The 23212-nt window shown below is 42.9% G+C and overlaps 1 long non-coding RNA gene across 1 annotated transcript in view; it reads left to right on the forward strand.

Annotated features, from left to right (window-relative positions):
- LOC309607020 overlaps positions 1 to 23212 on the forward strand; it is a 146924-nt gene that overhangs the window by 25657 nt on the left and 98055 nt on the right. The window contains exon 2 of the long non-coding RNA XR_014232187.1: positions 1066 to 19788. This is a non-coding gene — a long non-coding RNA (uncharacterized lncRNA). The remainder of the gene's footprint in view (positions 1 to 1065; positions 19789 to 23212) is intronic.

Below are 23212 nucleotides of genomic sequence, written 5' to 3' on the forward strand. Positions count from 1 at the left end.
CTGGCGTGGTGGGGGGCTGTCAGCTTCTTGTGTTTTCTAGAACCCCGACTTGCACTTTTAAGCCTCTGCCCTGGGAGCGCTGGGCCGCGTCTGCACGAGCTGTGAAGTGACACAGCGCGGCGGCTGACACAGGGCCCGGGAGCTCGGAGGCTGGGAGCCTTATGGTCCCAGCTCTGCTCTGTCACTAAAGCCCTGCTCTGTTAGGGGCCTCGCTTCCCACACCCACGGCGGGGGGCCTCTCGGGGGAGGGGCCGGGCGGGAGCCGGAGCCCCGAGGCGGGGTGGCCCCAGGCCCCTCCTGTTGGTGATGGGGGGTCATCACGCCGACACCACAGGGCAAGCCGAGGGCACCCACGCGCTCCGCCCTGTGACTGGCGGTGTTGGTGCCGAGGTGAATCTGGTGCTGGGGGATCGGGGGGGAGGAATCCCGCTCCTTGACTTCCTAGCCAGGGACCGTGAGGGACACTTCCAGGTGCTGCGGGAGGCCTCGGCTCAAAGGGGAAGTCGCCCTCCCTGAGTGTCCAGCTGCCAGGAGCCCCGGGGAGGCCTTGCTGTGTCTTCCTGCGGACGGGGCACCTGGCCAGGAGGACTGTGGTGCCGGGATGTGGGGCAGGTTGGCCAGGGCGGCCAGGGTCAGTCGGGTCCTAGGCCCTGCTTCCTCTGCCACGGGGACTCAGTTCTACGTCCAGTGAGGAGACTTCTGAACCAAAATGCAACATGATCTGACGACTGTCCGTCTGACGAAGGACCCCGTCATTCATAATGAAATGCTCCAGACTTTGAGGCTGTGGTCATCAGCTCATCAGGAGAGAAGGAGGGGGCCTGGGCCACCCTCCAGGGCTACGGGTTGTGCTGCTGGACCCACCGCGTGTGAGGCCTGTTGTGTATCTACTGGGAGTGGGTGGCTTGCGCCGTGCTGGGTGCAGGGGAAACAGTCCGGTGAGGGTTATGCGAAGTCTCCCTCCCTGTTCCAGGCCGTCGCGTCAGGCCCAGGCTTGAGGTGGGCAGGAATCGGGACCAGGGCTTAGTTAGTGCAAGCTTGCTTTACTCTGCTTCACTCTTGCAGGGGGGAATAAGCCATGAAAAGAATAGGAACTTGACGGAGGCAGACGGCGGCGGCTCTGCCGGCCCCTGCGGGTCACCTGGTGAGTTCCTGGCCTGGACAGACTCTGGCGTGGGTTGTCCGCCAGCTTGGAGGAACGATCACCTGGGTGCTCACACCGTCTCTGTTTCCAGCTCATCAACACCGGGAACGGCAGACAGGACCATAGAAGGTGACGGGTCAGCTCCTCAGGGAGCATATCCCCCACGCCTGGGACGAGGGGCGCTGGGGTGCCCCATGGGGTGCCGGGCCCAGCAGCCCACTCCGTCTGCGAGGGGCTTCCTAGAGCAGGCCTGGCCGTGGCCACACGCCGTAAGGACAACTGCCTTGTCACCCAGAGGTTGCAACCTGTCACCGCAGCTCAGATGCATTCTGCAGGCATGTTTTGTTGGATTCACATGCTCTTTCCCAACATGCTAAGTCATTCTTTTGAAAAATCAGGAATTTAAAAATTAAAACTTGGATTTCTGGCTTTTCCTCCAAAGAGGTAGAAGATGTGGTACTGCACCTGCATTCTGCTTGACAGGCGGGGTGGGGAGCCCCTCTCACCCGAGGGAAGGTAGCAACACAGAAGTCAGAAGGGGGCAGTCCTTGGCGGTGCCTGGAAGTGCCCGTTCCGCTCAGGTCGCCTTTGCCTCCGTGTGGAGCCGGGTCCGCCAGCCTGTTCAAATCTAATCCCCATGAAATACCACTTGTTGACCCTTCGGTCACCAGACAGCTCCTGATCACCCTCCAGCTTCCACACCACACTACCTAGAGCAAGGGTGGCCGTGGTGCTCTCACTGTACTTCTGTCCGAAAACTGCCTGTAAAGAGATTGAATTAGTAATTAAAAAAATTCCCACAAACGGAACTTCCCTGATGGAGCAGTAGATAAGACTCCAAGTTCCCAATGCAGGGGGCCTGGGTTCGATCCCTGGTCAGGGAACTAGATCCCACATGCATGCCGCAACTAAGAGTCACGTGCCACAACTAAGAAGCCATTGAGCCACAACTAAGGAGCCCACAGGCTGCAACTAAGACCCGGCACAACCAAATAAATAAATATAAAAAAAAATTTCCGACAAAGAAAAGCCCAGGTCCAGAAGGCTTTACTTTTGAACTCTCCAAAAATAGATTTAAAACAAATTTAAAAAAAAAATAAAAAAAAGAAGGCACAGTTAACAACTCATTCTGTGAGGTCAGTATTATCCTGATACCAAAACCAAACAAAGACATCACAAGAAAACTACAATCCAGTATTTCCTATGAATATAGATGCAAAAATCCTTACAAACTGAATCCAGCAACATATAAAGGAGGATTGTACACCATAGCTAAGTGGGATTTATCCCAGAATTTTTGGTTTAACATAAAAAAATATTAATGTAGCACAGTGTATCCATGGAATGAAGGACAAAGGCCACATCATCATCTCAGTCAATTCAGAAAAAGTATTTGACAAAAGTCAATACCCTTTCGTGATAGAAACACTCAAAAATTAGGAATTGAAGGGAATTTTCTCAATCTGATAAAGGACATCTGTGAAGAACACACAGCTAAGTACACCATACTTAATGTAAAAGACTGAGTGCTTTCCACCTAAGATCAGAAATAAGGCAAAGATATTTGCTGTTGCCAGTTCTATTTGACCTTATACTGGGAACTTAGCCAGGGAAGTTAAGCAAGAAAAAAGATCAAAGGCATCCATATTGAAAATGAAGAATGAAACTATGTCTGTTTGTAGATGGCATGATTTTATATATAGAAAATCCTAGGGACTCCACTAAAAACCTATTAGAACTAATAAGCAAGTTCAGCTAAGTTGCAGAACACAAGATCAATATACAAAGTTAACTGCATTTCTATATGCTAGAAGCAATCAAAATGAAATTCAGAGAACAATTCCATTTACAGTAGCCTCAAAAAGAATAAATACTTACAACTAAATATAACAAAAGAAGTGAAAAACTTATGCAGTATGCTGAAACTACAAAACATTGTTGAAATAAGTTTTAAAAGAACTGAATAAATGGAAGAACATCCCATGTTTATGAATTGGAAGACATTGTTAAAATGACAATATCCACCAAACTGACATATAGACTCAAAACAGTTTGTATCATAATCCCAGCTGCATTGTTTCAAGAAATTGGCAACCTGATCTCAAATTCATATGAAAATTTGAAGGACCCAGAATAACCAAAGCAATCCTGGAAAAGAACAGTGTTACAGGGCTCACACTTCAGAACTCACCACAGCGCTACAGTAATCAAGACAGCGAGTAGCTGTCACCATTTCCCGTGTTCTTTATTCTCTACTGCAGTTTCACGTTTCCATCTATGATAAATTTCCTTCAACCCAAAGAACTTCCTTTAGTATTTCTTATAGTGCCAGTATGCTGGTGATTAATTCCCTCAGCCTTTGTCTGTAAAGTGTCTTTATTTTAACTTTCAAAGAACAGTTTTACTGAGCATAAAATTCTAGGTTGGTTTTCAGCACTTTGAAGACATCATTCTATTGTGTTCTGGTTTCCATAGTTTCTGTTGAAAAGTTAGCCATCAGTTTTATTGTTGCTTCTTTGGAGATAACCTGTCTTTTTTACTGTGGCTATTTATCTGATTTTCACTTTTCTCAGGTTTTTCAGTACTTTGACTATGATATGCCTAGGTATGGTTTTCTTTGATTTACCCTGGTTGGGGTTCCTGAGATTTTCAAATCTGTGGTTTGATGTCTTTTCACCAATTTTGGAACTTTCTTGGCTGTTATTTCTTCTGCTTCATGTATTGCTTCTGCTTCAATCTCTCTTTCCTCTCCTTCTAGGACTTTGATCACATTATATTATGTTTTTTGATTATGTACCCCATGTGTCTCTTTATAGTATTATTTTTCCTCTCTATGTTTCAGTTAATATATTTTTCTATTTACTTATCTTCAATTTCACTTCTCTTGTTTCCAGCTTACCATTATCCCCACCCAGTGGGTTCTTAATTTTAGGTACTGTGTGTTTTAGTTTTAGAATGTCCCTTTGATTATTTTGTATATATTCTAATTCTAATGGTTGAATTAACCATTTTTCATTGATTTTTATCTATCTTTTCCACTGATTTCTTTAATATTTTAATTATTTTAATATTCTTCTCTGCTATCTCCAAAATCTGGATATTCTGTCATCTGCTTTTATTGTTTATATTCTCTTGGTCACATCTTCCTGGCTCTTTGTTGTGTGCCTGAACGTTTATAAAAGAACCTCAGTCGCTCTGAATAATACCTTTCATCAGCAAAGGTCTTTATTTTCTTCCATGTAGCATGTAGAATAAAGGGATGATTACTTCAATGAAAGCAGAGATTGAGCTGGGTTGAGGCTGGGTTGGTTTCCAAGGTTTCTGGAAAACTTGGTTCAGCTCTGGTTTATCCTTGTCCTTTGAGTGTGGCCTTTCTCAGCTTTGAATTCTAACTGTTTTGCCATTTAGAGGTTGTATCTTAGTTCTTCCCCCCCTGTTGCTACCTGCAGCTTCAAAATCTGACAAATGTCTTGAGCTGGAGACCTGTTTGTTTTAGACTCCTTCTTTCTAGTGGGGCTTTATCCTCAAAGCACTCTGAGACTGTTGGAGACTTTGCTCTGCTCTTCTGGCCAAGCCCCTCAGCCTTCTACACCATCCCATCACTCAGCCAATGACTAGTGGGGAAAGCCGGCCTATATTATATATTCAAATGGCTTTTGTTTTTTAATTGCAACACTCTTGGTTTTTTCTGTGCATTGCTTGAGTATGAGAAGGAACTTGAAGATGAAGCCTGCACATCACTCAGAGTGCCTAGATTTGGAGCAGGAGTGAGTATATTTCATGTAGGCATGAGCATCTTAAATCAGGACAAGAGGCGTGCATAGGGATATGGGCAAGTTAAAGGGGTGGACTGTTGCTGACACTGTTGGTTATCTACCCAAGATCTATTTCCTCCTTCTTTCCTTGTAACCAGGACTTTAAATTCATTCAGGCGTCCACCTTCCCATGTGCAGCCTGTGCCTCAGGGAAGGTTTATTTCGTCTTCAGCTCCAGGGAATGGATCTAAGTGGTCTAAGGATCATCTCATCTTCGCTGCCAAACATTTGGTTAAGGAAGATATAGGTGGTTTCGTAATTTGGGCTGGATGGATCCTTGGTATTGCCTTTGCATGTGGGAGGCTCATAGCTGGGAAAGTTGGAAAATGACAAAGTTGAGAGGTTTTCTAATTTAGTTTCCTAAGCAGTATCAGAAGCCGATAGCGTATTTTTTCCCTCAAATAGCATCAATTATTAGGTTTTTAAAGTAGTTTTGTGATCTTGATGTTGGCTTCTAACATGTGGCATAATGTGTCCCAATAGCCACTTAGGGGCAAAGTGTTTTTGTTTATGCTTTTACCCAGTTTTGATCATTCCCATGAAAATGAATAAGACCTCATGATGATGTGGGGTATTAGACCCCTTGGCAACTCATGGCCATAAATCAGAGCTCTGTGGTTGACTTGGCCTTCAGTTTCATCCATGGTAACAATTGACAGTCTGTCCTCAAAACTGAACTAGATACACAGCTGAAGTCAACCTGGAGAATGGTGGCTTTTCTCTGGCATTATGTTTTCATTTCCCCTGTAATTCATCTGAACAGGAATTTCTGTGGCTCCAGCCAAGAAATATCAGTCTATTCATATTTATAAATGCTCCTGGAGAACTTTGTGTCTTTAATAATTGGGCCCCAGTGATGTTTTGGTTTTATGCCCATCAGCATTTCATGCTTGGATGAATGAAAAATTTCATATTTTTATGTCTTCCTTCACTAAAAACCGATTGAGCACTTAATATTTCAGGCACTGTGCTATAGGATTTGGTATATGGAGATAGGACGCCCCCCGTCCCAACACCCCCCCCCCCGCCAGAAATGCTAACATGTGAACAGATGTCCCCAGCTGGCTGTTGGAGCACAGTTTGTAGTAACAAAAGGTTGGAGCCAACCCAGCTGCCCCTCAGTAGGGAAATGGCTAAGTGGATTTTAATTCATTTGTACAATGGAATACTACACAGCAATTAAAGTGAATGAGAAGAGGTACGTATTACACCATGGACAAATCTCAAAAGCATAAAAATTAGTAAAAAAAGGCAAATAGCAGAAGAATACATACAGCCTGATATTATGTATGTAAACCTTAAAGACCCAATATGTGCAATGGTATTTCTTGACTAGAAATTCGTATATATGAAATAAAAGTACAAAAATATGCTTTAAGGTGGACATTTCCTCTGGGAAGGAGCAAATGGATGAAGTATAAGGGTAGGCTTTATCTGGGTCAGTAATATTATATTTTTTTAAAAGAGAGAAGGATGAAGCCAATTAGATAAAATATTAATACTTGCCTAATTTTGGTAGAGGGTAAATAAGTAACAGTTTATATATATATAAACTGTTTATATTTATATATATGTATAATATTTCCTGCATTTTAATGTGTGAAATGTTTTATAATTAAAACAACTTTAAATAAAGACACAGAGGCATTATCTGTAGGTAGCTCACATTTTAGTTGTTTGATAAATGCTGATCACTCAAGAGACAGTGGGTACACAGAGGAGCTACTGGTAATTCAGCCTGGGGGTTTGGGAGCACCTCCTGGGAAGGCAGTGGGTGACTGGAGCTTGGGAAGGGATGTAGGTCAGCAGACAGAGTGGTAAAGAGCCAGGCAGAGGGCAGTGCCATGCTTGAGAGCTCCAGAGTACTAGAGCAATAACACCCGTGATTAGAAACTTAGGGTGTGCTTGATGCTTTATATGTGTCACTCTTTCTAATCTTTACAACAGCTTTTTAAGGAAGGTATTATTGTTCCAAATGAAATAACCAAGGTGTAACTATCGGGCTCAAGGTCACATAACTCGTAGGGGGTGGCTCTTCCACGAGGTCTGTTGGGCTCTAAGGTTTGTACGTGCTCTTTCCTTTAGACCTTGTGAGGACCTTACGTATCCTCCCCACCAAAGAATTTCCCAGAAAAAATCCTCATCCACAGTAGCTGTACACTGTATATAGTATTGAGGTCATGGTATAGATTTGTTCTTTTTGGAAGGAAGGAAAAATCATACAGCTGACCAATCTCAGAAGAGGCAAAGCTGAATCTCAGAAAGGATCTAAAATGAACTACCAATTACACAGAGTTCAGGGGACATTTAAATGACACCGCAGTATGCAATCAGCAAACTCAGAACACGGACAGTGCTGTAAGTCAAATGACCTGGTTTCTTCAACAAATACGTTTCAAGGAAAAAGAGAGGGAAGCTATAGATGAAAAAGGACCTGAGAGACATATCAGCCGGGTACAATGTGTGGACTTCAGACCCTACTGAACAGACCATGAAAAGAAATCATGAAATGATTAGAGAAATGTGAACACTGACTGGATATCGGATGATGCCAGAGAATTACTGTCATATTGTTTTAGTTGTGATAATTATAGTGCAGTTATTTTTTCCCCCCCAAAAGAGTAGTTATATTTTAGAAATGCCTATGGAAATATTTTTAGGTGAAATGATATACCTTGTATTTACTTCAAAGTAATTGAAGGAACTGAGTATTGGGTGGGTTTTATATAAATATTTATATAAATAAGATATGTATTGACAATTGTTGAACTGAGTGAGGATACTTTTTGTGTATATTTAATATATTTCCAATAAAAATCAGAAAAAATAGGGAGGCAATAGAGATGACCTTGTCTGATTTTCTTGCTGATGCTTGAAGCCTCTTCCTGTGTAATGTCAGCTACAAAAAAAAATGTGAATTCATCCTTTTTTTTTTTTTTAATTTTTATTTATTTATTTATTTATTTTTAAGGCTGTGTTGGGTCTTCGTTTCTGTGCGAGGGCTTTCTCTAGTTGCGGCAAGTGGGGTCCACTCTTCATCGCGGTGCGCGGGCCTCTCATTATCGCGGCCTCTCTTGTTGCGGAGCACAGGCTCCAGACGCACAGGCTCAGTAATTGTGGCTCACGGGCTTAGTTGCTCCACGGCATGTGGGATCTTCCCAGACCAGGGCTCGAACCTGTGTCCCCTGCATTGGCAGGCAGATTCTCAACCAGTGCACCACCAGGGAAGCCCCTCATCCATTCTTTTTAACCTATTTTTTCTTCAGTGTTCAGTGCTTTTTTTTGTAAGTACTTATGATGAAGAAGGGAAAGTTTAATTTTCTTGGTGGTCCTGTCTTGGCCTGGGAAATCTTTTTAATATACGGCATTGTAAAGCTCAAATCTTTCAAGGGTAAAATTAAGTAGCTCCATTTTTTTTTTTTTTTATTTACAGGGGAAGCTTAAATATTTTATGACACGTTTAGACTTAACTTGACCTGAAGTAAATGCTGAGATGTGTTTGATTATGAGTCAAGTTGATATACAGTCTTAATTTATAAGTAAATTGTATAGGTCTTTAGAGGAAATGCACTGCAGAAAAGTCTCAAGTGTGAGCTGAGTGTCTGGAACTCTTATTTTGCACGTTGGTGTCATTTGGCTTTGTAATCATCATTCTGATTTCGCGTTTCAGAGTGCCGACTGCGTTAGGCCTGATGAAAGGGAAATGTGGCCGATTAATTAAGCAGAGGCAGGCATTAAAGGCAGCAATGTGATGGCTGAGCACAGGGGGCCGGCACCAGAGACCTGGGCTGGTGCTGGGCTGCTTTACCTTGGGCAGGTTAACTGTCCCTGAGCCTCAGTGTGGTCAGCGGGACACGGGGGTGATGACTGGCCCTGCTTCCCAGGGACAGTGTGAGAGGCCCACGTGATAACGCAGGACTGGCACGCAGGGCGAGCCCTGCAGCTACCAGCTCTTGTGGTTAATTCCTGGGATCACACTGTGGAGAGAAAAGGTCACGTAGGCACCGGGCACGGGGAGGGGGACGATCGTCACCCTGGTTTGTCACCTGGTTGAAGAGGAGTGATTACTGCACGTGCTGCTGTGTCTTGTCTCCTGAGCGGAGAGTGAGAAACTCAAGTCCATGCGTTCTCAGCACCCAACAGCGACCCCAAGCCTGAAAGCCCATCAGAGGAGACTTTTGTTTACAATGATATTCCACATGTTTCAGAGCAGGAAATCAAACGTTTGTCTAAATGATGAAAAGAAGGGATTCCAAACATGTATGTGCTTGCACATTTTCCGAAGCAATTACGACACTTTTAGTAACACGTTTGTGTTTGTTACCAAATTTTATTTTTAATAATGTGGTCTACAGTTTTTAAAAAAGAGGATGCAAAAAAAAAGGATCTTTGCCTTTAAGTAAACATAACTGGGAGCAGCTCCAAATGATTGCATGTGACATTTGCACAAAGTTGAACATACCTTTTAAAGCTTTTTCAGAAATTGCCTTTTTTAATTTTTTTTAAAAATTAAAAAAAATTTCTTTTGGCTGCGTTGCGCGGCTTGCAGGATCTTAGTTCCCCAACCAGGGATTGAACCCGGGCCCTTGGCAGTGAAAGTGCCGAGTCCTAACCACTGGACTGTGGAACACCCTGCCCCTTTTTTTTAAAGATGAAGTTGCAGAAGGAGTGGAAGCTAGGAGTTTTCTAGGCGCCCACCCACCCTTTGTTTCTACCACGTCTTGAAAGAGCAGATTCCTGCGATATGCCAAGTTTATGAGGCTCATCGGCTTGTCCTTGTCGTGGGGACTTTCCTTGGGAATTATCAAGCCAAGGTGCTTGAGCGCCTTTCTACTTCTCAGTGATGATCACATTACAGGTGGAAAATAATAAAAGTGCTTAGAATGCTCAAAAATGCATTTTTATAATTTTTGGAAATGTTTAAATTTTTTTAGCATCTGGTTGATCCTGGTGAGACAAGCATTTCATACACCTGTGAACAAAAAGGCAGGTACTACAGTCCACTCATCGAAGGAAAGAATAATTAAAGTAGTTACAGATTGGTGTCCTGAGCAAGGGAGACAACCTTCCAGTTAGGGAATCTCTACAAATGAAGTTTTAGTTCCAAATCCCAGATGTTGGTTCAGTGACACTTCACACCATAACTTCTTGAGTTAGAGAACGTGTTGGTTTTATTATTTAAAGAACATTGAGCTTTGGAAACGACCCATAAACACATAGGATTAAGGAACCAGCTCGCTTTGCATTTTTCTTTAGTGCTGTAAAACATATCGAAATGTAGATGATTGTTAATTGCCAGTTATCACCTCTTTTAATTTTCAAAATTGCTGGTGCTGCTACCAAACCCTGACGATGTGGTTATTCGAGGGGTCATGGCACCACTCTGAGTGAGGCAACTACAGGTTAAAAGAAGAAAAGCAGAGACTTTGGGAATCACAGTTAAAGAGAAATACAATTTATGCATTTTAAATTGTTTCTCACAAATTTGTTGGAATGACCTCTCCTCGTTTAGTTTTCCTTTGCAAGTTTCTCTTTACAGCTGCTGGCGAGTTTGCTTCTGCGTCCGTATCTGCCCCTGCTCTGGGCCAGATGGAAAGTCTGCAGCTGAGAAATGGACAGAGACCCCCTGGGAAAGCAGAGGGCAGGGCTGTGGCTGGTGTGTGCCGGCCGGGAGCCGCCTGCCCCCCTCAGCACCCAGCACGTGCAGCTCAGAGAGGTCGCAGGCACACGGGAGGTGGCTCTGGGCTCCAGGGCCTCCTGAAAGGTGGAAATGCTTTGCTGACAGATTTGGACATTTTTTTTGGAAAGAGTGCCGTCATTGGTATGATTAACTTGCATCTAGTTTTGCTGCCAATTGCCCAGTGTTGTGGGAAGGAGAGAGATAAGGAAACGGAAAGAGGAATAGCTTGAAAGACTAGAGGAGTGAGTTTTCACATCTTTCACCATCCCAGCCTTCAACGCTAGCTTTTCTTTTAAGTCTTCATCTGCTCTGCTAAGGTCAAAGTACTTTTTACTTCATGTGAAAAATGCTTCCCAGGGGAAGTATTCTGACTCTGGTTCTGAAACTGATTAATGTTCTTGGAGTCCCCAAAGAGCCGTTACTAAGTGTCTAAGTTACAGTTTCAGAGGAAATGGGATGTGTTTCTGAACTCATCTAAAACGGCTTCATGGAGGGTAAATCTCAAGTTGCATTTTTAAAAAGGGAAGCCTGTGGTTTGGCCAAGGAGAATGAATAATATATTCTAGATCCACGTGTAGTGACTTGGTTTAGTGACAAAAAGGATATGCAGGGAAAGGAACAGCCAAGGGCTACATGGTGTATTGCCTGGATCCACTTGAAGACAACAGGATTCAATCTAGTTAAAGTAGAAAGGGATTCATTCCAGGATATTACATGGTGTACAGACTCTTTGGGGAGACTGAAGAAACAGATTCCAGATTGATCTTTTAAGATCACTGCCCAAAGCCACCCGGAAGAACTAAAGAAGTGACTGCCTCTTCTCTGATTCAGCAGACCTCAACCATGCAGGGAGACGGCGGCCACAGCTGCAGGCTCCAGAGCCGTACCACCTGCCATGATCGGGAGCTACCCTGACAGGGAGTTGGCACCATGAGGAAACCCCCCTGGGTAGGTCCTCCTCGTGCTGCTGGATCCAGAACCATGCTGTGCCTGGTGCAATCTACACGGGCTAAATACTTGCCCTGGGCGGTGCTTTTCAAGGTCCCACAAGCCAGTAAATGGACACTGCTTGCACAGAGAGGTGACACCTCCGCAATGGTGCTGTCAGCAGAAATATTAGAAACAGACTTTCCAAACTTGCATTAATGTTTCTAAATAGTGGGACCTAAAGTGCTATTGAACCCTAGATGCAGAAGAACTGGGGAAATGCAGTGAAAACTCTAGTTTTCCAGCTCCTGAGATACAGGGCAGCACATAGGAAGGGTGTCAGCGGGGATGCTGGGTGACTCAGTTCACGTGCACAGCACGGTCCTCCGCTGTGGTCACTCGCCTCTCATCATGCCCTTCTTCCCACATTTAAGCTTTTGAACATCAACAATTCACCGTGCAGTAAAAAATAGAACTCGTTTTGGGTTCTCTTCCAAGATGGTGACAGAGGAGGCTTCTAAGATCTCCTCCCCCTGTGGACATACTGCACAGCTATCCGCAGAGCAAGTCCATCTCGGTGGGTGGAAGAAGTTCCAAAACCAGCTGAGTGACTCCTACACATTGGGCGAATGAGGAAATACCCACCTTGAACTGGTAGGAAAGGCAAAGACACACTCTCGCCATAAACCTCACTCCTGGCACATCTCTGTCCAGTAGGGAGGAGCAAAGAATTTGGACCCCACGGCAAGCATACCAACTTTTAAGACTCTCATATGAAGGACAAGCCCCCCAAACATCCAGCTCTGGAAGCCAATGGGATATGTGTCCATGAAACCCACAAGACTATATATAGCAAACAAAGAAACACTTTTTAACAGTCTCTAGAGAGAGCACTTTGTGGCTTTCTGCCAGGGGCCCAAGGAACAGACAAAAAGCCCTACATCCCAGTTTTTCCCTGAAAAGGGTCTATTTGCATACACTATAAGCCTGAGGCCCAGGCTTCTACTGTAGCACACATCCAGAGGCTAGAGGCTGCCTACTGTCCTCCCCCAAGACTAGGGAATCAGTGGATGCCTCCTCAGTATCCTTCTAACCCACCCCAAATTGTCAGTATCTCCCTCAAAGGAGTGTGTACATACATCTGCACCCCAACGTTAGCAGCTGTCACCCGAGGGATGGGTCCCTGCATCTCCCGGCTCTGATAGCCCACAGGGCTTGCATTCATGAGTCCTACAGGATTGTAGCAAACACAGAAACAGTTCTTAATATGTGCAGGAGCACCCCCCACTGCTGTAGACCCAGACCAAGTACAGAGAGCAGGCAAAAATGCTCATCTCCCAGTTTTTCCCTAGAAGTGCCCTAACTATATATTTTCCTAGCTACTGTCTGACAGTCCAGCTTCCAATCAACCTGCATCTAGGTGCTGACTGTAATGCTCCCCTTTGAGACACTGATGGGCCTTGGCACCCCCTCTACTACTGGGAAGCACCAGGAACAAAGAAGATGGCTTGGACAGTTACAAAGGTTTGAGAGACAAACAAGACCTCAGGCTGGGCTGACTGATGAGGTTCTCCTACGTGAGACCATTCCATCCAGACTGGAAGAGGTAGCTGTTTTATCAAATGTGCAGAAACCAACACAGAGAACCAAGAAAAATGAAGAAACAAGAATATATTCCAAACAAAGAACAAGATAAAACTCTAGAAACAGACCTTAATAAAATGGAAATAACTAACTTACCTGATAGAGAGTTCAAAATAACAGTCATGAAGATGCTCACTGAGGTCAGGAGAACGATGATGAACAAAATGAGAATTTCAACAAGGAGATAGAAAATATTAAAAAGCACCAAACAGAAATCACTGAGCTGGACAATGTAATAACTGCACTGAAAAATACAATAGAGTAATTCAACAGCAGACTAGGTCAGGTGTAGGAAAGAAACAGTGAACTCAAGGACAGGGCAGTGGAATTCGTCCAATAAGAGGAGCAAAAATTCAAAAAAAAATAACAAAAAAGAGTGAAGACAGCTTAAGGGACTTATGAGACACCATCAAACAGACCATTACATGCACTATAGGGGTCTCAAAAGGAGGACAGAGAGAGGGGGGCAGAAAGCTTATTCAAAGAAATAATGGCTGAACACTTCCCTAACCTGGGGAAAGAAAGAGGCATCCAGATCCAGGGATCCTAGGGAGTTCCAAACAAGATGAATCCAAAGAGATCCACACTGAGGCACATTATATGTAAACGGTCAAAAGTTAAAGACAAAGAGAGAATCTTAAAAGCAGCAAGAGAAAAGCAACTTGATACATACAAGGGAAACCCCATAAGACTACTAGCAGATTTTCTAGCAGAAACTTTGCAGGCCAGAAGTGAGTCTCATGATATATTCAAAGTGCTGAAAGGAAAACAATAACCTGTCAATAGAGAGTATTCTACATGGCAAAGTTGTCCTTCAGAATTGAAGGAGAGGTAAAGAGTTTTCCAGATAAGGAAAAGCTGAAGGAGTTATCACCACTAGAGCAGCCTTACAAGAAATGTTACAGGGAGTTCTTCATGGTGAAATAAAAAGATGCTAATTAGTAACAATAAAACATATCAAAGAATAAAACTCACTGGTAAAGGTAAATATAGAGTTAAATTCAGAAAGCTCTGATGTTTTAATGGTGGTATGTATATCACTTATATTTGTAGTATAAAGATAAAAAATATAAAATATTAAAATAACTATAACTATAATAATTTGTTAATGGATACACAATATAAAAAGATGTAGATTGTGACACCAAAAATGTAAAATGCATGGGAAGGAAAGTGTATACATACAGAGCTTCTGTATATGTTTGAAGTTAAGTTGTTAGCAGCTGAAAATTGTTACAAATGAAAGAGGTTTTATAAAAGCCCCATGGTAACTACAAACAAAAACCTATAGTAGACACACAAAAGAGAAAAAGAAAGAAATCTAAGGATACCACTACAGAAAATTATCAAATCACAAAGAGAATGAGAGAGGAAGAAAGGAATCACAAAACAACCAGAAAACTATTGACAAATAGACAATTGTAAGTCCACACCTATCAATACTTACTTTAAATGTAAGTGGACTAAATTCTCAAATCAAAAGACATAGTGTGGCTGAATGAAAGAAAAGACCCATTTATGTGATGCCTACAAGAGACTCATTTCAGCTTTAAGGACACAAGCATACTGAAAGTGAAGGAATGGAAAAAGATATTGCATGCCTATGGAAACCAAAAGAAAGCAGTAGCTATACTTATATGAGACAAAATGGACTTTAAGCCAAAGACTGTAACAAGAGACAAAGAAGGTCATTATATATGATAAAGGGGTTAACTCATTAAGAGGCTATAACATCTGTAAATATTTATGCAGCCAACATAGAAGCACCTAAATATATAATACAAGTATTAACAAGTATTAACACACCTGAAGGGAGAAATAAACAGCAATACAGTAATGGTCGGGGACTTCAATGCCCCACTTACAATAATGGGTAGATCATCCAAACAGAAAATCAATAAGGAAACAGGACATTAAACTACACATTAGACCAGATAGACCTAATAGATATTTACATAACATCCAAGAGCAGCAGAATACACATTCTTCACAAGCACACACGAAACATTCTCCAGGATAGATTATATGTTAGGCCACAAAACAAGTCAATAAACTTAAGAAGACTGAAATCAAGCGAAGCATCTTTGCTGACTATAATGATATGAAACTAGAAATCAATTACAAGAAGAAACATGGAAATTTCAGAAATATGTGGAGATTAAACTATATGTTCCTGACCACCCAATGGGTCAGAAAAGAAGTCAAGAGAGAAATTTGAAAATATCTGAGACAAATGAAAATGACAATACAACACACCAAAACTTATGGGATGTAGAAAAAGCAGTTCTAAGAGGGAATATTATAGCGATAAGTGCCTACGTTAAGAAAAAAGGAAGATCTCATATGAACAACCTAACTTTATACCTCATGGAATGAGAAAAAGAACAAACTAAGCTCAAAAGTAGCAGAAGGAAAAAATAACAAAGGTCAGAGAAGAAATAAATGAAATAGAGACTAAAAAGATAATAGAAAAAAATCAATGAAACTAAGAGCTGTTTTTTTTTTAAGATAAACAAAATGGACAAACCTTTAGCTAGACTTACCAAGAAAAAAAGAGGACTCAAGTAAATGAAATTAGAATGAAAGAGGAGAAATTACAACTGATACCACACAAATACAAAGGATCATAAGAGACTATTATGAATAATTATATGCCAACAAATTGGACAACCTAGAAAAAATGGATAAATTCCTAAAACATATACCCTACCAAGACTAAATCATAAAGAAATAGAAAATAGGAGCAGACCAATGACTAGTAAGGCAATTGAATCAGTGATCAAAAACCTCCCAACAAATAAAAGTCCAGGACCAGATGGCTTCACTGGTGAATTCTACCAAACATACAAGATGAATTAATAATCCTTCTCAAACTCTTCCAAAAAAATAAAAGGATGGAAGACTTTCAAACTAATTTTATGAGGCCAGCATTACTCTGATAGCAAAACCAGACAAGGCCAATTCAAGAAAAGAAAATTATAGGCCAATATCCCTGATGAATGTAGATGCAAAAATCTTCAACAAAATATTAGCAAGCTGAAATCAATGGCACAATGAAAGGACATACACTGTGATCAAGCAGGATTTGTTCCAGGGATGTAAGGATGGTTCATCATCAGCAATCAATCAACATGATATGCCACATTAACAAAATGAAGGCTAAAGATCATAGTATCTTCTCAACAGATGCAGATAAACATTTGACAAAATGCAACATACGTTTATGATAAAAATCTCAACAAATTGTGTATAGCGGAAACAGACCTCAACATAATAAAGACTAAATATGACAAACCCACAGCTAACGTCATACTCAGCAGTGAAAACCTGAAAGCTTTTTCTCTAATATTGGGAACAAGACAAGGATGCCCACTCTTGCCACTTTTATTCAACATAATACTGGAAGTCAGAGCAATTAGGCAAGAAAAATAAATAAAAGGCATCCAAGTCAGAAAGGAAGACGTGAAATTATCTCTGTTTGCAGATGACTTGATATTATATATACAAACCCTAAAAAGACTCCACCAAAAAACTGTTAGAACTAATCAATGAATTCAGTAAAGTTGCAGGTTACAAAATGTATATGCAAACATCAGTTGCATTTCTCTACACTAACAATGAACTGTCAGAAAGAGCAATTAAGAAAACAATCATATACAATAGCACCAAAAAAAAAAAAAAAAGCGCCTAAGAGTAAATTTAACCAAGAAGGTGAAAGATTTGTATGCTAAAAAGAGACTGCTGAAAGAAATTGAAGAAGACACAAATAAATGGAAAGATATGTTTTTGCTCATGGACTGGAAGAATTAATATTAAAATGTCTATACTATCCAAAGTGATGTACAGATTAAATGTAATTCTGTCAAAATTCCAATGGCATTTTTCGCAGAAATAGAAAAAACAATCCTAAAGTTAGTATGGAACCACAGAAGACCCCAGATAGCCAAAGCAATCTTAAAAGAGAAGAAGGAGGCATTCCCCCTGTCTGATTTCAAACTAAACTAAAAGCTACAGTAATCAGAAGAGTATGGTATTGGAATAAACACAGACATATAGATCAGTGGAACAGAATAGAGAGACCAGAAATGAACCCATGTATATATGGTCAATTAAGTTATGACAAAGGAGCCAAGAATACACAAGGGGGAAAGGACAGTTTCTTCAATAAACGGTGTTCGGAAAACTTTATAGCCACATGCAAAAGAATGAAACTGGCCCCTCTATTACACCATACATAAAAATCAACATGAAATGGATGAAAGACTTGAACATAAGACTTGAAACTGTAGAACTCCTAGTAGAAAAGAGGGGGTAAGTTCCTTGATATCAGTCTTGGCAATGATTTTTTTTGTTCGTTTGTTTTGGATTTGACACCAAAAGCAAAAATAAACAAATGGAACTATATCAAATTAAAAAGATTCTGTACATCAAAGGAAATGATCAACAGAGTTAAAGGGCAACCTATGGAATGAGAAAAATATTTGCAAATCATATATCTAATAAGGGGTTACTATCCAGAATAATATAAAGAACTCCTACAGTTCAACAACAAAATAATGAGCAAAGGAGTTGAATAGATATTTCTTCAAAGAAGATGTACAAATGGCTAAATGAGCATATGAAAAGGTGCTCGACATTGCTAATTATCAGAGAAATGCAAGTCAAAACCACAATGAAGTATCACCTCAGACCCATTAGGATGGCCACTATCAAAAAAATCCAGAAAATAACAAGTGCTGGTGAGGGTGTGGAGAAATTGGAACTCTTGTGCACCGTTGGTGGGAATATAAAATGGTGCGGCCATTATGGACAACGGTATAGAAGCTCCTCAAAAAATTAAAAATAAAACTACCATTTGATCTAGTGATTCCACTTCTGGGCATATATCCAAAGGAAATGAAAACAGGATCTCAAAGAGATTCTGCACTCCCACATTTTTTGCAGCATTATTCACAATAGCCAAGATATGGAAACAACTTAAGTGTTCATCAATGGATGAATGGATCAAAAGGATGTGGTGAATATGTATAAAATGGAACATTATTCAGCCATGAGCAAGAAGGACATCCTGCTGTTTGTGACAACATGGTTGGACCTTGAGGGCATTATGCTAAGTGAAATAAATCAGACAGAGAAAGACAAATACTGTATGATATCAATTATATATGGAATCTAAAAAGGCTGAACTCAAGGAAGCAGACTGGAATGGTGGTAACCAGGGGCTAGGGGGTAGAAGCAAAGGGGAGATGTTGGTCAAAGATTACAATCTTCCAGTTAGAAGCTGAATAAGTTCCTGGGATCTAAGGTACAGTGTGGTGATTGTAGTTAACGACACTGTATTATATACTTGAATTGCTAGGAGGGTACCTGTTAAATGTTCTCAACACAAAAAAGAAATGGATTATGTGATGCAGGTGTTAGCTAATGCTATGGTTGGAATCATTTTGCAATATATAAGCGTATCTAATCAACATTGTACACCTTAACCTTATACAGTGTTATATGTCAATTTTATCTCAATAAAGCTAGAAAAGTAAAAGAACTAATTTTCCTCCCCAAAGGGGAAACCTAAGTCCCATCAGCCACTGTATTCGTTTCTCATGGAAGGTCTACGTTCTCCTCTATGTACTAGTCTAGTTCAGTCGTAATCCTTTCTTGATATCTCATAACCCATAGAACAAATTATAAAACATATCCTGTATGAAATATTAGGGGCTAGGAGGAGGAAGAAAATAACTTGGATGTAATAGAGAAAAGAAGGGAAAATGTTATGACAGTCCTCATTTTTTCAAGACTTTTGGGTCTGAAGTTGGACTCTTTAACAGCCTTTCTTTATCCTGATTACACGTTTTTCTCTCCGCCTCATCCTTTGCCTCTGCTGGATGGAGCTCTTTGTCTGTTGGGGAGATCGAAGTCCTTATTCCAGAGAGCTCCTATTTCTGGGTGGTCTTTCTTCTACTGAAATGCTGTCGTCTCCATGACGCTAACTTCCATGACGGGACGCCCAGCCTCAGCCGTGATCTCCTGGGCACCATTAGTATCCTGATCTGCAGAGACATTTCACAGAGACACTATCAGACCTGTCACAGCCCCAAGTGGTAGAGCTTCTTGCACGTGGCCCGAGGGACTTGCCCTGGCTTCCTCTCAAAGCTGGGAGGCTAATGGGTGATTCGGGAAACGGGGCAGGCTGTGGCTCACGTGTAGTTCATATTAGTTTCTAAACACAGAGTCCTGTCAAGTGCCGTGGCTCTTTGGTGGCAGCAGGGGTGCACGTGCTCTCTTGCCTCTGGCTTTGCGCAGGGAGAGATGCCCATCGCTCCCCGGCCCTGGACACAGAAGTTCTGCTGAGGGAGCAGGTTGATTCTTGGGGGGCGACATCCACCCTCTGGCACACATCCAGGTGTCAGATGTATTTGTTTCTTCTCAGCAGGCTTGGGAAGAATGAGAGCACCAAGGTGGTGGGCCTGCATCATGTCCTTGGGACGGGGAAGTGAACACGGTCCGCTGCAGGTGGGATCAAGAGAGAAGATGGGGCCTGGCACAGGGTCGGACTGAAGCTGCACTGCTGTTCCTAGCAGGTAAAATAAGATTGCTTCTGGTGGTTTTATTGGGAAACAGAAGAAAGCATTTCCCAAATTGATAGCTGCCTATCGGGTGCCCGGGGCTGTGCTGAGTCGTTCTAGTAGTGAAACTACAGTAGAACAACAGGTGCACGTGGGGTCATCAGATGATGGAATTAACAGTGAACCTGTCACCCCCGGGACCCTCTGTAGTCCACGCTGGTCCAGCAGGGGAGTTAATTGGGAGTCACGGAGCATCCTTACATCTTCAGCTCTTTGGCAGTTCACCCAGGGGCATGACATCGCTTTTGATGGACTCTTCTGGTGGGGAGAAGCGGCCCAGGGTCTTCAGCTTGGTCCTTTTCACCCTAACAGTCCTGCCTCCTTAGGTGAGGAGGGGCGTGGGGTTCCGTGTTGAGGGTCCTCTATTCCAACTCTGTGTTCAGCAGCTGGAAAAATAACCAGAGGGTAAGTTTATAGATCCGTAAGGTTCGCAGTGAGAAGGACTTGAGCCCAAGCTCCATTTATCCCTTGGCCCCCGTGACCCCTACTGTATGACCATCCTGCCACTTTGGCCACAGGGTGTCAGTGGCCTGTCTTCTGATGCTAGTGGGATCTTTCCTGCTTAAAACTCAACTACATCAGATAACTTAGTGGTCTGCATGCGTTTTCCTCAGAGACTCCCCAAAGGAATTTGGAAAAACAGTTTACATCTCACACATTTAACTTCACAGCTCACACTTTTCTGATAGGTGTAGATAAAACGGATCACAGACCACTATAAATTTTAAAATGCTGCATGATAAGATCCAAGAAAGGTGAGATTTTTGTTGACATATGTTCAAAGAGTTAAAAGAAAAACCAAAATTTTCAAATGTCAAAGAAGAGGCATTTGAAAATTTTTTATTTATTTATTTATTTATTTTATTTTTGGCTGTGTTGGGTCTTTGTTTCTGTGCGAGGGCTTTCTCTAGTTGCGGCAAGCGGGGGCCACTCTTCATCGCGGTGCGCGGGCCTCTCACTATCGCGGCCTCTCTTGTTGCGGAGCACAGGCTCCAGACGCGCAGGCTCAGTAGTTGTGGCTCACGGGTCCAGTTGCTCCGCGGCATGTGGGATCTTCCCAGACCAAGGCTCGAACCCGTGTCCCCTGCATTGGCAGGCAGATTCTCAACCACTGCGCCACCAGGGAAGCCCCTGAAAATATTTTTAAAGTGAATACCACGTCGGCCACACCCCAGGAGCAAGAACACACGCACGTTAAGACACTGGGATCTTAGGATGTGTTGTCACCGCAGGAGAACCTGGCTTGTTCTGACTGATGCGCTTGGTCCACTGGCTTTAATCCTCTGAGTCTCAGTTTGATCAGCTGTGAAATGGTGATAATAACATCTTCCAGACGGCCTCGCGGGGACAGCTAGAGAAGACGACATTCCTTGCAGGCCTCACATTCTCCGCGGAACATCTAGCTGACAGCACGGCGCGCTCCAGAAACAGAGTTTTCTTCGTGGCCACAGCATTAAGGGTTTAAGATCGTAAAGTCTCAGATCTAAAGATAAAGAGGCAGAGCTAGAGATGCCAAGAGCTCCTTGGGACTTGGGGCTGTGATTTCCCAAGGCTCCATCGGAGGTGAATTCTGTGTCATCTTGAGAAAGGTTTGGCAGGTGCATCTTCCTTTGCCCCCCAGCCCCCCTCTTTGTAATACCTGGCGAAGCGCATGTGGACGTTCCCCGGAGCAAGAGGCAGCAACGCAGGCTGCTTCCCCGCGGAGGCGTGAAGAGTGCTGGAAGGCCCGCGTGCGTCCTTCCTGGCGGCTGTGAACTCGGGGATGCGCTGAGATGCTGGGACCCAAGGCGGTGGCTGGTGCCCGATGGCCGCGGCGAGCGGGAGGCCCTCCCGTGGACCAGCTGTGGGCGTGGTGGGAGCCAGAGGCCAGCCTTTGTTGTCGGGAGCCTGGAGACCTGGGGCTGCTTCCCTGTGGCGTGACTTAGTGTAACCTGGCCACTTCCACTGGGAGTGAAGCAGGGCGGCCACGATAGGCACTGGGCGTCAGGACCCCAGGTTTTAGGTGTTACTGGGAAACCGGGGCTGGTTTTCTCTGGGCCTTAATTTCCTCATCAGTAAATGAAAGAAATTGAACTAGACTTTCTCTCAGTCGTTTTATGAGTCCATTAGTGTCTCTCTCTGTGTGTGTCTCTCTGTCTCTCTTTTATCTCCTACCTGTCTATCATTTATCCATCTATTATCTATCTACTTATCTATAACTGTCCATCCTTAGTCTAGAGACTAAGGTGAATGACTAAGTAAACCGTATTATTTTTGCCATGGTCTGAATGTTTATGTCCACCAAAATTCATATGTTGGAAACTTCATTTCCAGTGTGATGGTGGTAGGAAGTGAGGCCTTTGGGGGTGATTAGGTCCGAGGATGGAGCCCTCATGAAAGGGATTAGTGCTCTTACCAAAGAGGCCCCACAGAGCTCCCTCACCCCTTCCGCCTTGTGAGGACCCAGGGAGAAGCCACCCGTCTGCATCTCAGATGCGGCCCTCACCCGACCGTGCTGGCACCCTGCACTCGGCCTTCCAGCCTCCAGAACCATGAGGAAGAAACATCTGTTGCTTCTAAGCTGCTTAGTCTGTGGCATTTTGTTAGAGCATCTCAAAAGGACTAAGACAGTTTTCACAAAATTCAAATCTTAAATTCCACTTACCATTCTGTGTAAAAGCAAGCTTAAAAGAAGGAAGCAAACCTTGTCACGGACTTTCCCTTAGATGCCATTATTTCTGAGATGAAGAAGAGTTATGCATTTTCGCTTTGAACAAGACTTTTGTTTCTTGGGAGGGCCTTGCAGACAGAGAGAATTCAAAAAGGAGCTCTTGAATTTCACAGCTGGAAAAGGCATCTAAGCAAACACACCCTAATCAAAATAGCTTTGCCCCTCTTCTTACATCAATTCACTGAATCAAAAAGAAACTTCCTCTTACTGGAAGCTCAATTCCTGACAGATGGAGAAAAAGGGGTGGGCACCTGAAGAAAATATCACAACGAAGTGACGTGGCAACCTTGTGGTGAGAGGCCCCATGCAAAAGGGAGACGCCTGCAAGAAAATGAGCATAAGATTCACAGGAGAAATCTACCTTGAGAAAGCAACGCTCGCTGAAAAGTCCTGTTGTGTGATTCTGTAAGGGATCTGGCAAGGGAAACATGACTCCCATCCTGAAGAAAGGAGAAAGGTCCACAGGCTAAGATTCTGGGGTGAGGGGGAACCCTGAGGTGCAAAGGGAATTTTGCCATATTGGTTATCAGGTAAACTCCTGCACCAGAAGCATCAATAAACTCTCCCAAGTAGTTTCTCTCTTTTCTTTGGTTAAGATTTGGTTCCACTGCATGTGAAGGAAAACCTCAAATAGCAGTGACTTCCACATATAGGAGTTTACTCTGTGAT

The sequence above is a fragment of the Balaenoptera borealis genome (assembly GCF_965194805.1).
Source record: "Balaenoptera borealis genome assembly, chromosome: 12".
Classification (NCBI taxonomy): domain Eukaryota; kingdom Metazoa; phylum Chordata; class Mammalia; order Artiodactyla; family Balaenopteridae; genus Balaenoptera; species Balaenoptera borealis.